This window comes from Neophocaena asiaeorientalis, unplaced genomic scaffold, assembly GCF_003031525.2.
Source record: "Neophocaena asiaeorientalis asiaeorientalis breed wild unplaced genomic scaffold, Neophocaena_asiaeorientalis_V1.1 scaffold71, whole genome shotgun sequence".
In the NCBI taxonomy this organism is placed as follows: domain Eukaryota; kingdom Metazoa; phylum Chordata; class Mammalia; order Artiodactyla; family Phocoenidae; genus Neophocaena; species Neophocaena asiaeorientalis.
Window position 1 is genome coordinate 1,119,246 of NW_020175439.1, and position 13,426 is coordinate 1,132,671.

General features: G+C 37.0%; 1 protein-coding gene across 1 annotated transcript in view; it reads right to left on the reverse strand.

The window, feature by feature from the left end:
- RFX7 (regulatory factor X7) overlaps positions 1-13,418 on the reverse strand; it is a 148,968-nt gene extending 135,550 nt beyond the window's left edge. Inside the window, 1 exon segment of the mRNA XM_024767801.1 lies at positions 13,271-13,418. The gene's annotated coding sequence lies outside the window, so the exon portion shown is untranslated.
- Positions 13,419-13,426: the final 8 nt, after the last annotated feature.

The following is a 13,426-nucleotide window of genomic DNA, read 5'->3' on the forward strand; positions in this document are numbered from 1 at the left end:
AGCTGGGCTGCGTTAATTGTTTGCCATTGCTGTGGTGCCTGAAACTAAAATTTTCTCTAACTTCCTTGTTTTTGTCTCCTGTGTTGTCTTTGAGAGTACCTATAATAAGGTACTTATTAAGCAAGGTCTGAGGTTTATAGTTGTTTTAGCTGTAATCCCATTATTATACAGAAGCCCTACTGACGTGGTAAAATTGGGGGTGGGGGGTGAGGAGCATTCTACTGTCCTATGATTAGGTCTCAGGTCTTTTTTTTTTTTTTTTTTTTTTTGCAGTACGCGGGCCTCTCACTGCTGTGGCCTCTCCCGTTGTGGAGCACAGGCTCCAGACGTGCAGGCTCAGCGGCCACGGCTCACGGGCCCAGCCGCTCTGCGGCATGTGGGATCTTCCCAGACCGGGGCACGAACCCGTGTCCCCTGCATCGGCAGGCAGACTCAACCACTGTGCCACCAAGGAAGCCCCTGGTCTCAGGTCTTTCAGTGAGCCTGAGTTGGGTATTTCCCTTCCCCCACATAGAAGACTAGAGGGGACTGGAGTTGGGTATTTTCTTTCCCTCAGGTCAATTAGGCTTTGGTAAAGCCCCAGTTAGTTAGGCTATGGTAAAAGTTTCCCTTGAGGCAGGCCTTCTTAAAGAGAACAAAGAGCTCTGGCTGTATTTCAAAATGGTTATTTTCCTCCTCCTTTTATTCTTGTTGTGACAACAGGAGTGAAGACTTTCAAGCTCTTTATATGTTGGACCAGAAATCAAGTCAGTATACTTTATTATCAACACTGGGAGCTGAGTTACGACTACTGCTGAAATATAACTCTCATTTGTATTCTAATATGCTTTGCATATAATCCTGGTTTTACCCAAGGGAGAATTACAAGACAATTAATATCAAGCAGGTGACTAGCATCCATTCTTTGTCAATGTGAGACAGTGAAGATTGAGAACAGTTATCTCTATTCTTTGCATACTTCTCCCAGGTAGCAGTGGTATACACGGGTCCACAAAATACTGCCCAAGGGCCAAATCCTGCCAGCAGTGGAACAAATTTGGCCATCCCCATTCACTAGTATGTTACTGATGGCTAATTTCCTAATACAATGGCAGAGTAAAGTAGTTGCAACAGAGACTCTATGTCCTACAAAGCCAAAAATATTTACTATCTGGCCCTTTGAAGAAAAACTTTGCTGACTCCTGGGTTATACATCCCATACTTTCTTACACATGTGGTCACTGGTATCGTGTGCCTGACTGCCTGTCTTTAAACTGTTGACCAGGGATGAGTGCAATGATGACTATGCACTATCTGTTTTATTTTTATTCATCAATTCACTTAATGTACAATTACTGAAACTAAAGATTTCAACTTAGTGGAAATCTTTTACAGCACAGTGTAAATGATGCTATAGCAGAATTATATTCAAGTACTATGAAAATTAAAATAAAGGAGTTACTAACTCTACCTGGGGTACTCAAGAATTGAGAATACTAAAGCTCTGCCACAGAGAAGACTTGGGCTTAATATTTTATTAGAAGATATCTTCTTTAAGCCAGTGGTTCTCTAACCTCAGTATCTATCAGAACCACTTGAAAGGCTACTAAAACAAAGACTGCTGGTCACACCCCCAGTTTCTGTTACAGTAAATCTGAGGTAGAGTCCCCAAATTTACAGCTCTAACAAGTTCCCAGGTGATGCTAGTATGACCACCATTTGACAACCACTGTTCTAAAAAACCAAGTAGCATCGTATAAATACAATTTTAAAGCTTAAAAAGTCTTTTAAAGATAAACTAGTTGCTGTATTTCTCTGAAAGAATATCTAGCAGGCCAAATAAACAAATTTAAAAGGCTCCATGTCAGATAAACAGGCCCAGCAGACTAGCCTGTTTTATGAATCTGAAATACTTCAGGCCCTCAGAATTATTTTCATATTTTAGTCATTCCCTCCTTACTTCCCAGATAAATCCACCTCCCTCAGTTACTTGCCCTCACTCACAGGTTTCCTTTGCTGTCTTCAGGCTTCAGTCATGACTCAACAAGTTACCTTAGCCTTGGATCTTGGCTCCCAAAATAAGTAGGTCAAACCTTCCACCAGGACCAAACTTAAAAGAAGCTATCTCCAGCTCAATGTTAAGAGAGTCTCCAAAATTCCAAGTTTATCACTTGGGAACTAAGCTGGGACACAGCTGATCAGTCCAGAAAACCCTAACTAAATACAAATGACCTCTGAACAATGCGGAGGACAGGCTGCCCACCCCTGTGCAGTCAAAATTCTGAGTATAATTTTACAGTCACCCTAAGTATCTATGGTTCCGCATCTGCGGTTTCAAACAACCACGGATGGTGTAGTACCATAGCACATACCTACTGAAAAAATTCCACATAAATGTGGACCCTCCCAGTTCAAACCCACGTTGTTCAAGGGTCAACTCTACTACTGTATACTCATTCATGAAAGGTTACAGAACTATGTAGTTGTCATCTGCTCAGTATTTTTTAAATGAGGGACACAACAGCTCTCACTTGGGATATACAACATTTTTTAATCTAAATACAGTGAAAGACATTTGACTAGTGAAACTGAAACTCGAAACACATGATTACTTCAGTTTCGCCAATATAATTTTTAAAAAAACAACTGCTATAAGGCCTCTATTATGTAAAATGCAGCATGAGTTTAATAACTTGTTTGGGGAGGAAATTACCTCATTAAATATATAAAATACAGAAACATTAATATGTAGGAAAAAATACCTCTAAGAATATAGTAAACAAAAATGGTGTTCAGTAGTACCTACTGCTACATGAGAAATAAAATGATGCAAAAGATGTTGCCCCTAGCTTCAAAGAACTTGTTGTTGATTGAAACAGCACAGGAAAAAAATTAAGAGTGATTAAGTGCTTAATTGTACAGACCTCAATATACAACGTGAGGTCAAGAAAAAACAAATATGGACTAGGGTAGCTAAAGAATGTTTTATAGTACAATAACTTGTGCTATGACTTCAAAATAGTTAAAATGTGATTAAGCAGGATTTGGAGAGAGGGGAGTGGAGATTCTAGAAAACATACAAAGCAGGAGTGAAAGCAGGACCACAAAATATAAGACAGACAGTGAAGTGCCTGCTGCACTGAAGTGGGGCTGAATGCTTGTGAACAGCAAGAAGTAGGGCTGGATGTACTGCACAGGACTAGGTTACAAAGGCCTTTGAAACCTGACAAATATTCAATCGCAGTACGGGGGGCAAGAAGAAATTACTGTAGGCTTTAGATACATAAAAAAGGATGTTTTAGAGACTGATTTTGGCAGCAGTATACAGCATCACTGAACAGGCGGAAAGGCCAGGGGCAGAGAACAGCCATTTTGCTGCTGTAATAATCCAGGAATGAGATAGTAAAGCACTTAGCTATGGTCCTGGCAGTAGAAATAGGAAGATAGGGGGAAACTTAAGTGACAAGGCGAACTTGGCAACATGTTAAAATATTGGGCAAGGGATGAGAGAGAAAAATCAAATATGAAGCCAATACTGCTAGCCTTATAGAATGAAGGAACACGGGTATCTACTACCAAAAGAACTAGAATAATTGGAAAGGAAAGCAAATTGAGGCACAGAAGAAGGGTTAGTGTGAAAATGCCAAGTTTAACGTGACAATGGTGGCAACCTGTACTCTGGCGAATGAATAAGTAGATGTGGTTAGAGTTTTCTGGTGAGCCTATCTATTTCGTGACTTTAGCAAAGATATAAAAAGAGAAAAAGAATGTATGGCTGAGAAGTAAGTGTTTGGATATGCACAATTAAAGAGCATCTAGAGGAAAGCAGCAGAACAGATAAAACATTAATCAGAGGTAAGGTCCCGAAAACAGAGATCCTACATCCTTGCCCATGGAATCCCCAATGCCTGGCAGAGCAGCTGATACAAAGGTGACTCTCAAAAAGGAATGAATGAGAATTTCCAAAGTGCGAAGGAATCTTAATAATCAGAAGAAAAGTTACAAAGTGAAAAACAGAGTCTCAGAAAAGGCCACTAAGTTGGCAAGAAGAGCAGGAAGCCAGACTGCAAGAGTTAAAATGGGTAAGAGAGAGAAAAGATCTGAAGGACAGATGGCAGCCTAAAGGGAAGAGCAGCAGGATAGACAACGAGCATTATTTTACTTGTTTGGATATTTTTCCAAACTAAAATTAATACTTGCTCATTTAAAAAGAATCGGAGAATATAACAAAGCAGAGGGAAAAACCATACGTTGTTCCACCACCTAAGTGCAGACACAGTTAACACTTTTAAAATATATGTTCAAACTTATTCTACCAAAAATATGAGTGGGCTTACATACCATACAACAGGATAATATGTGAGGGACTGGAGGGAGGGAAAGAGATAAGGAAAATAGTAAAACTACCAGGGGTAAGATTAGCTAGCAATAATTACTATATTTCTTAAACCTTTTCTTAGTGGTCAGAAAAATAGTACTTTTCTGTTATAATTATTATCATCGAGAGTAAAGATTTTTGCATATTTGTTAATAGTTTATGCTATTCTTCCTATAAAATGAGTATCTACATTCTTCATTCACTTACCTAATGACGTTTTTCTTATGACTATGAATGAGCTCTTTAGGTCTTTGAGGGATCAACTGTTTGTTTTACTGCAAAACCTCCAAGGTTGTTTGCTGCTGATTTAAGGAAGCCCTAAGCATGTATAAAGCCACAGGAAAAGCAGCCTATGGAAAAGAACAGTTTGATGATGCTGACAGAAAAGGGGTATGTGTTAAAACAAATTCCCTACATATATGGACACAGATGAATCCAAGGGGGAAAGCAAACTGCCTCCAATAATAGAAAAGTACATAGATATAGACGCCAAGATATAGGAGCCAAGATATGGGCTGAATGAGATACATGAGGGACCCCCACATTAAATATTCTAATCCTCTTCATGAAGTGGCATCACTCACAGAGTCAATTCAGGGTACACCCAGTCCGCTGCCAAGACTGCTATTGGAGCAGTTCTGGTCCCCTGCCCCAGCTCCACCCACCCTCGTCCTTTTCTTCTCTATTATTACTTTATATTATTGCTTCCACCTCTGTGCATTAAAATTTAGATGAGAGGATTGTGATTGGTGAAAACCCCACTCCTCAGTCAAGCAAACTTTGTCCTAAGCTATTTTCCTCTAATTAGTCTCATTACTGGCAAGGCTTACTACTGTCATCCACAACTCTGAATCTAATTCCTGATAGTGGGAATAAAGACCTCCCAGTAAGCAAACTGTTAGATGTACCTGGATCAACAGCCCATCCCTTGATTTTTTGCTAAGGCCATGATCCTGAATTTTGCCAATAAAACTATTTTGTCCTCACTGATTCTTTCTCTCATCTAATTCGGTATTTGTTTATACCATTGATTATACCATCATTGCATGTAACAAAACCTTACTTTTGTTAAATTCAATTATGTTGCATACAACTACACACAGAGGGTGAATGTAAGGTAGAGCTAGTGTCATATTGCTTTTTAATCTTTCTATGCCTGTATGCAGTAGACATTAAAATAAATGTGCACTGAATTCAGTTTTCTTTGACCACTTGATTCCATAAATGCAGGATTAGTTGTTGACCTTCTCACTTCTTTGGAACTTGTATGTACAGAATTTGCCCAAACAAAGCTTGCTAATATCTTCTACTGCAGAAAAAGGGATCATGCATTTAGTAATCTGACAGTTAATTTTTTGATCATAGATTGCTTATACGCAAATGCAGTTAATAAATCTATTGAATGCAATCAAATTAGGGAAATGATTCACTTACATTAACTGAAGCATCTTGTTCAAATACATTTCCCAACCTCCCAGAAGCACCAGCTTTGCTCCAAGCAAGAAGCACCAACTTTGCTCCAAGCAAGATATCACTGAAGTGACCCTCTTATCCAATTACATTTTTAAAATTTCATGTATACTGCAAAAGCAATGGCAAATTCTTGGCTCTCCCATATACAAATAATATTTTACTGTCATATTGTAAACTACTTATTATGCAGTGATTGCTGTGTTTCAGGTATATTCGGTCTCTGAATTCCTATAAACCTTACATATTGGAAAATGAGAATGTTTCATTTAAATTCAGTAAAAATTCACTAAAATGGATTCATCTCAGGTAAGGCCAGTCTAAATTAATGAAAAAAACTAATTTATATACACTTTAGATCATTGTTCCTTAGAAGTTGGGAGAAGTTTCATGGAAGCAGTAGCACATGAGTTGGATCTTAAAGTTAGACACTTACATCAACAGAAAAAAGAGAAGGGTTTTTAAGGTAGCAAGTAAAAAGACCAGCACAGGCATAAGCAGAGAAATAAGATAATGAAAGCAAAGAAAAAGGGTTATGGATAATACAAACTGAAGTAGCCAATTAATACAGTAATCCCGTTCCCATCTTGAAGCTACTTAGCAGCAAAAGATCATCAAAATAGGAAAGCCACAGAAAAATAAAAACACAAGAAAAGAATGAAAAACACAAACCCAAGTGCTCTACATGCTTGGTTTGTATCTTAAAATTAGGAATCACAGATGGCAACCCCAAAGTTCTAGGGAATCATCCTCCAAGATAACCAATAGTTCTGATGCTTTACCTATAACACAGCTCAAATTCTAAAAATCACGGATTTCAGAAAGAAAAGGGGAGGTAAATATAGGGCATACGTACCATCACTTCCTATTCCCATGCCCTTGATAGGCATCACTCATTAATCAGACTTGTGGCATGCAAGTTCAAGTCCATTTGAATCCTGTGTTGAAATGAGTGTAAAGGTATCCTTTGCTATCTGAACCCTTCCTATCCAAACCCAGACCACCACAAACAGGTTCAGGAATTTTTTTTTTTTTTTTTTTAAGATAAAGCTATTTGGAGGAGATGGTATTTCCCACCATATGTACTCTTGCTTCCCCAAATTCCAAAACATAACAGATTCGGAACCTGTCACTCCGACCTCTCACTCTTCAAATTAAGAAACCAAATAGGGTACAAATAGCAAGGAATACACTTGTATGTTTTCAGTTTGTTCTGCCATACAAAACCTCACCTCCCACACATTCTTGTAATATATATAGGAGCTCCTGTAATAGATGCCTGATAGAGGTATTGTGCATAATTAACCAAACCTCACTGTTTTCTATTTCCTCTTATGAATAGGAAGTACACAGTCCATGACACAGAAAAAAGTAAACGTCTCAAGAAAGAAAAATTAAATCATGTTTTAAAGTTTTTATTCATGTGGGTTAAGGTTAAGCGTTAACTACCTTAATCTCATAGTCAGCAATCAAGTGCATTAAGGTTTCAGAGCTTATTGTTCCTTGTTTATTATCCTGCCCAGGGCAGAAAGAGTCTTCCTCTTATTGGCCCATGTTACTCTTCTTTAACCTGAACTTTTAGAACCTCAAGGAAGCAGAAAAGAAAGCAACTAAAAAGACCAAATGCAGGGGGCTTCCCTGGTGGCACAGTGGTTGAGAGTCCACCTGCTGATGCAGGGGACACGAGTTCGTGCCCTGGTCCGGGAAGATCCCACATGCCGCGGAGCGACTAGGCCCGTGAGCCATGGCCGTTGAGCCTGCGCATCCGGAGCCTGTGCTCCACAACGGGAGAGGCCACAACAGTGAAAGGCCCGCGTACCACAAAAAAAAAAAAATGTCTACCCTTGATGAATAAAGTGGTGAAGCTCAACTCAACACTCAATTTTCTGAAAAGAATACACACCTTTCTTATTTACATAACCAAATTTACAATATAACACTCTCTACTGCCTTAAAATATTATATTATTACTACAGGAGAAAAGTTCCTATGTGACATGCTCTTAAGTATTGAGCACCTCTTCATAAACAAAACAATCACACAAATAACCCCCCTAGTGCAATCTCTCAACTAGCAACTAGTAAACTCCCCAACACCAGGGAGCACTACATAGTCTCACATATTTTTGCATAATCAACAACAGCTCTTAGAATACATCAAATGTAATACATGCTCAATAAATATTTGCAGACTGAATCTCACGTAACAGAACTCTTGCACAATAAGTGAATTACACCTTCAGGTAGTTCTCCTGGGCTAGCACCCAAGGAAACACTGACAAAACCTAACAATCCGTCCATTGAAAATGTTCTGCTGATTGCTGATTAATTAAATGTTAGTCTTTCACTGTACTTATGGTCTGCTTTATTATTGCTGTCAATATTAATTTAGTAAAAGAGCCATAGAAATTTAAGCTAAAGGAACTTGCAGGGTCATCTAGTATAAATCTTTCATTTTGTAGACAAGGAAACGAAGGGGTCTACTTTTCCCATGCTTTGGCACTTGTCACCGCATTCCCTGGTCCTCTAACTGAATGAAAGAGACGTTTTATTGCACATTTTTGCTTAGGTTAATGTTACATGTGAATGGGCATTCCTCAAATGCCAGTCTCTAGAATAGTACTTTGTATACAGCAGGTACTCAGGTGAGTACTTAAACACTGTTCTTGCTTAAAGTGTTGAAATCTGAGTGAACGACAATGCTCATTTTCATTTGTACAGTTTTAGTGTGTAACATTTTTCTAATATAAAAAGTGATTTGACTTAAGCTTTTATTTAAAGCGTCTTTCATAACAAATAAGACACTTCTGCCTTTCCTACCACTGTGAAGTTCATTCCCCCCAATAATACCAAAAACTAATAGTGACACAGAAACCAAATCAGTTCTGCACATTACATCATTCAAGACACCTCCCAATGGGGAGAGCAAACTGGTCAATAATTTATACACACACATAATCAGTACCTAAGTTAAACGAGGCCATAAAGTTGAGGGGTTTGAAACTGCCTAACTTGCCTATCTAAGCAATAGGGAAGACAATTTCATCAGTTTCTGATAACAGACGAGAACAAGGAATTGCCTTCTTTCTGGAATCAGAAACACTTAGTGCTAGGAGGCACCATCACAGCTGGCCTCAATACAGACAAGCTAAAAGGACCGTAAGTCTTTAGTGTGCTTGGTATGGAGGATAGGTTGAACTCGGTAGGTGACATGTCAAACAACTAATCAAAATGTTTGAAAGCCAGCTGATGTACTAGTCAGTCTCTAATTTTAAAGCAAAATGAAAATCTTGGACTTATGGTTAAAGTAAACTCTAAAGTCATGAGCTTTATAGCAAATGTTTCCCCCTGAAGTTGAAGAAACAATAACTATTCCTTAGAGCTAAAAATTGCCTGTTCCAGAGCCAAGAACAAAACTGAACTACTGAGTTCTATGACAGGGGACAGAAATCAGAACAAATATGGCGCTAATAAGAAAAACGTATGGATCGCCGTACTTTGCTCACTGCAACTAAGAAATAAGAGAGTAAAACAAAATTGCTCAATTTGGGTTTAAATTCTAAATCTAAAATGTACCAGATTCAGACCTCTGTATGACTTACAGGATTAAATAAAGACAAGGAACTATAGCCACAGCACTGCTCCCAGGATCTGACAATGAATCAGAGGAATCCTATAGCTTCCCTGTCACTCAATTTATCTCTTTCCGTAAAGTGTGTAGAATAATGACACATCATATAGAACTGTTTTAAAAAAATGGTTTTTAAGGTCTTACTTGCAAATAGTTACATAAATAAAAATAATAACTGATAATAATGAATTCTTTTAAGAATCCCTGAATTTGTTTGTTGAGTAAATACAGTATTAGAACATTTTCTACAATGAAACATCATGATTTCTTTTGAATTTATAGGTAAATGTTTGTCGTCTATGTGACAGTGTAATTCCAAATATGCTAATCACCCCCAAACATGCAGGTATGATTATTCTTAAACATAACTAATCACAAACAGGCAGAGCGATTTCAAACACAATTTTTCCACAGTAATTTTATTCTATCAGAGTTTCAGGAAAAACTGCTTTAAAAAGGAAAAGAAAAGCACTTACATTCTTTTGGTCTAAATTAAATACAAACATTCTTTTTTTTTAAAACTGTGAAGACACTAGGAGATAAGAGGAAGGAAAAACTTGCTTCAGTATTCTTTTTTTAGGTAACCAAAGAGGGGTGCAATGTAAGTTAAAGAAGTCTGCAGTGAGGTTAGATTGTGGCTTTGTTTTAGGTTGTCAGTATGAGTTTTTAGTTAGAAAAAATGCATGAGTTACTAGCTTTCCTTTTTTAATGAAAAATTTATATCAGAATTCTATTATTTTCTATTACTTACAAAATATAAATACTATGTTATAGCATATTCAGTATTAAAACACACCTCTGCAAATAAATCTCCTTTCAAGTGAGTTGTGTAAGTGATCTGGACCTCTGTCTATGGAGTGGGAATAAGGAAGACCAAGAAAGGTACAGGCTCGTTACATTGGACTTAAGCTGAAGATACCCGTAAATATATTACACAAATACTACAAGACTATCAAGTTAGTAACTTTATTTTGTAGAACTATCTTAAAAATACATTATATTTCCAATTCTTAAGAAATCTGGTTTCTGATGTTAATCATTAAGTACCATGATTTCAACTCTGAATACTTAATATTTTTTCCAAAGACTCATTTTTAATGCTTGAAATAACCATGGTCATACTTTTATCTAACAGTATTTTAGTTTACTAAACAGAATAGATTAATTATGAACTGAGATAATAAATAATTCATTATCCAGCTAAAGGCCTACATCACATACTATATATGTGTAAAATAGGAGGACAAGTTCAGACTTGTTTGTGACCTGCAAGTCCAATAATTTAGAAACTATGATCAACCTAAATGCAAAACCCTTTTGATAATTATTAAATGCCACATTTGTTTAATGCAATTTTAAATTCTCATTAGTAATGATACCAAAGGTTGATATAGGATGTACTACAAAACTGATAATCTTTCAGAACATTATCAAGTGATAAAATAATTGGTAAAAAGATATTGTTGCTTCAAAAAAATGTGAAGAGATACCTAAAGAACTGCACTCTTACCTATTAAAAGTCATTTTAATTTTATACACATACACACACTATTTCTTAGGAAGAGATTGTGGTGAAGGAGATTTCACTTTCTAATGTCTTTATTTTATATAGTCACTTGATGAATAACATAAATCCAGTCTTGCGGAGCAGCGGCTATGAGTCTATATATTACATAGAGCCACTAACGTTGTTTATGATCCACAAACGTTGTTTATTCTAAAGTTTTAAATATAAAGAAATAATTTTTGCAAATAGGATTTCTAAAGCTTAAAATTAAATGCTACTAAGTGTGCCAGTACAATTTTAAAATGAAGCTATAAAATTGTACATTTGGGGATTAAGGTGTTTGTTGTCAGTTTTTCTTTTCAGAGCAAGTACCAAAAACTGAAGCACACTGTACTTCAGAAGTTTTTCTTACATTAAAATCAGCGTGGTTAAGTTGTAATGGATGTGTAAATATAAATTATCAATTAAAGAATAATTAAATCACATGATTTACCAAAAAGAGCACCACTCCACTATCATTATCATTCAAACACTTCAGTCCACTGCCTATACAACTTATTCATATTTTAAAAATATAAGGTGAAGGTTCCTTTCCCCTACTGTTCTCATAATAAATTAAAACATATACTTACTAATTCAACTTTCAAAATTTGCCTTTCTTAAAAGATTTTAGTCCTTTAACTTGGATGTCCCTTACCTGAATGTAAAAACCAAAGTGCTCAATTCAGATTTCAGAGACACTAGTTACATCAAGTTAATAGGGGGGAAAAAAAACCTGGTTTCTGGAAACCTTGGTGGTAAGGAGATTAAGCATCTCTTCCTTTAAATTACAGCTTTAAAAGGGGGTAGGGCATCCATCGAAGAATAAAGCCTTCTCTCTCTCACACGCACACACACAAGGCAATCCTATTTATCTGACCTATTCAAACTGTCACAGCAGGACTATTGTTAACCCTAAAAAATTCTCCTTTAAAATATTTAAACTTCATTTTAAAATTAAAACTGAAAGCAAGATACTCAGCTGCCAACTACTGTGTAGTATGAAACTATTAAAGCCTGCACTGACCTACTTCATATTATCATCATGACAATATGGATGTATGCCAAAAAAATAATGAAATTACTATATAACAAACTTTAATTTTCTATTCAAAAATTGTCACTGTTTTTAAATGTGTAAATATTGTACTGCAAGGCCAGTTGTTTTATACTTTTTAAGTTGCAATATAAAAAAGGAGTTTTGATATTTCAGTAATCATATTCAATGATGAACATGCAAGATCTCATTTTTAAAATCAGAGCTTTTTTAAACACCACATTTAATTCTATTTTTAAACTTCTATTAAAAGCAGTCTCTTAGACTAAACTCCAAATAATGCTTTCCATTTTTAAAATAGCACTACACTTTTTAAAACATGTCAGTTAATGAAGAACCCTACAAAAATAATGCAAGTTCATGTTCAAAGAATATTTGCAATGGCTCTAACAGAGTACAGACTTAAGTCAGTGTATTTAATTACTAAAAGACTGCTACCAGTCTTTCAGAGTTTAATCTAATGTTGAAATATTGGAAATTCTCATACAAGAAAGTATAGGAATAGCAAAGGATATTTCATCCATGGTTTTTAAAAAAATACACACGGAATGGCAACACATTTATTTTAAATTAAACACATCCTTTTAAATTAGAAAATCACTTTGCTGTGTAAACTACCACCTTAAAATATCTCATACTAAAGAAACTCTTTCTTCACAATCAATGCAAAGATTAAGATCCCTGGAAGAGAATTTTAATCTCAGAATAAAGAAGGCAAAAACATCCAGAAACAGCAGCTAAACCAACTGAAAGGAAGGGACACATTAGGTTTTGTGCTGCATATTAATATTCTTACGCACAGTGTCTGTTTGGTGAAAATTCACAATACACTTCTTCCTCCCAGTATGACTGCAAAAAGGAGTAAACACATTTTACATTCCTCAGTCCCAAATTCATGCTACCATCATGCACCATGACTTAATTTCGACCCGTATTCCTCTTACACATAAGTGAAAAACATAAATGACTTGTTTATCTGCACTCGAAATTAAGGAGGGGGCAAAAGCATTTTTTGGCTCCGGAGCCCAGGAGCTGATGCAAAGTCCCCACACCTCCAGAGGTCCTATGAATATGCACCCGACTTTGTGGAGACCCCCATTCAATGAATGCATCAGCCTCCTCCTCGGCTCCCTTGCCCGCCGCCCCCCACCCGCTTTGCAGCAGAAATGTGCCTGGGCTTTTTTACCCCAGCGATGGAGGATCCTCTTACCAGATGGAGTTCTTGATCCTGTGTTGCAGCGCGCTGGCCTCTGTCCCTGGCAGCCCGGGCACAAGGGCTGGCAGAGCCACCCCCGAGTTGGGGGCGCTGGGGGGAGGCTGCTGATGGGCATCAGGCTGCTGTGGTGGCGGCTGTTGTTGTTCCTAT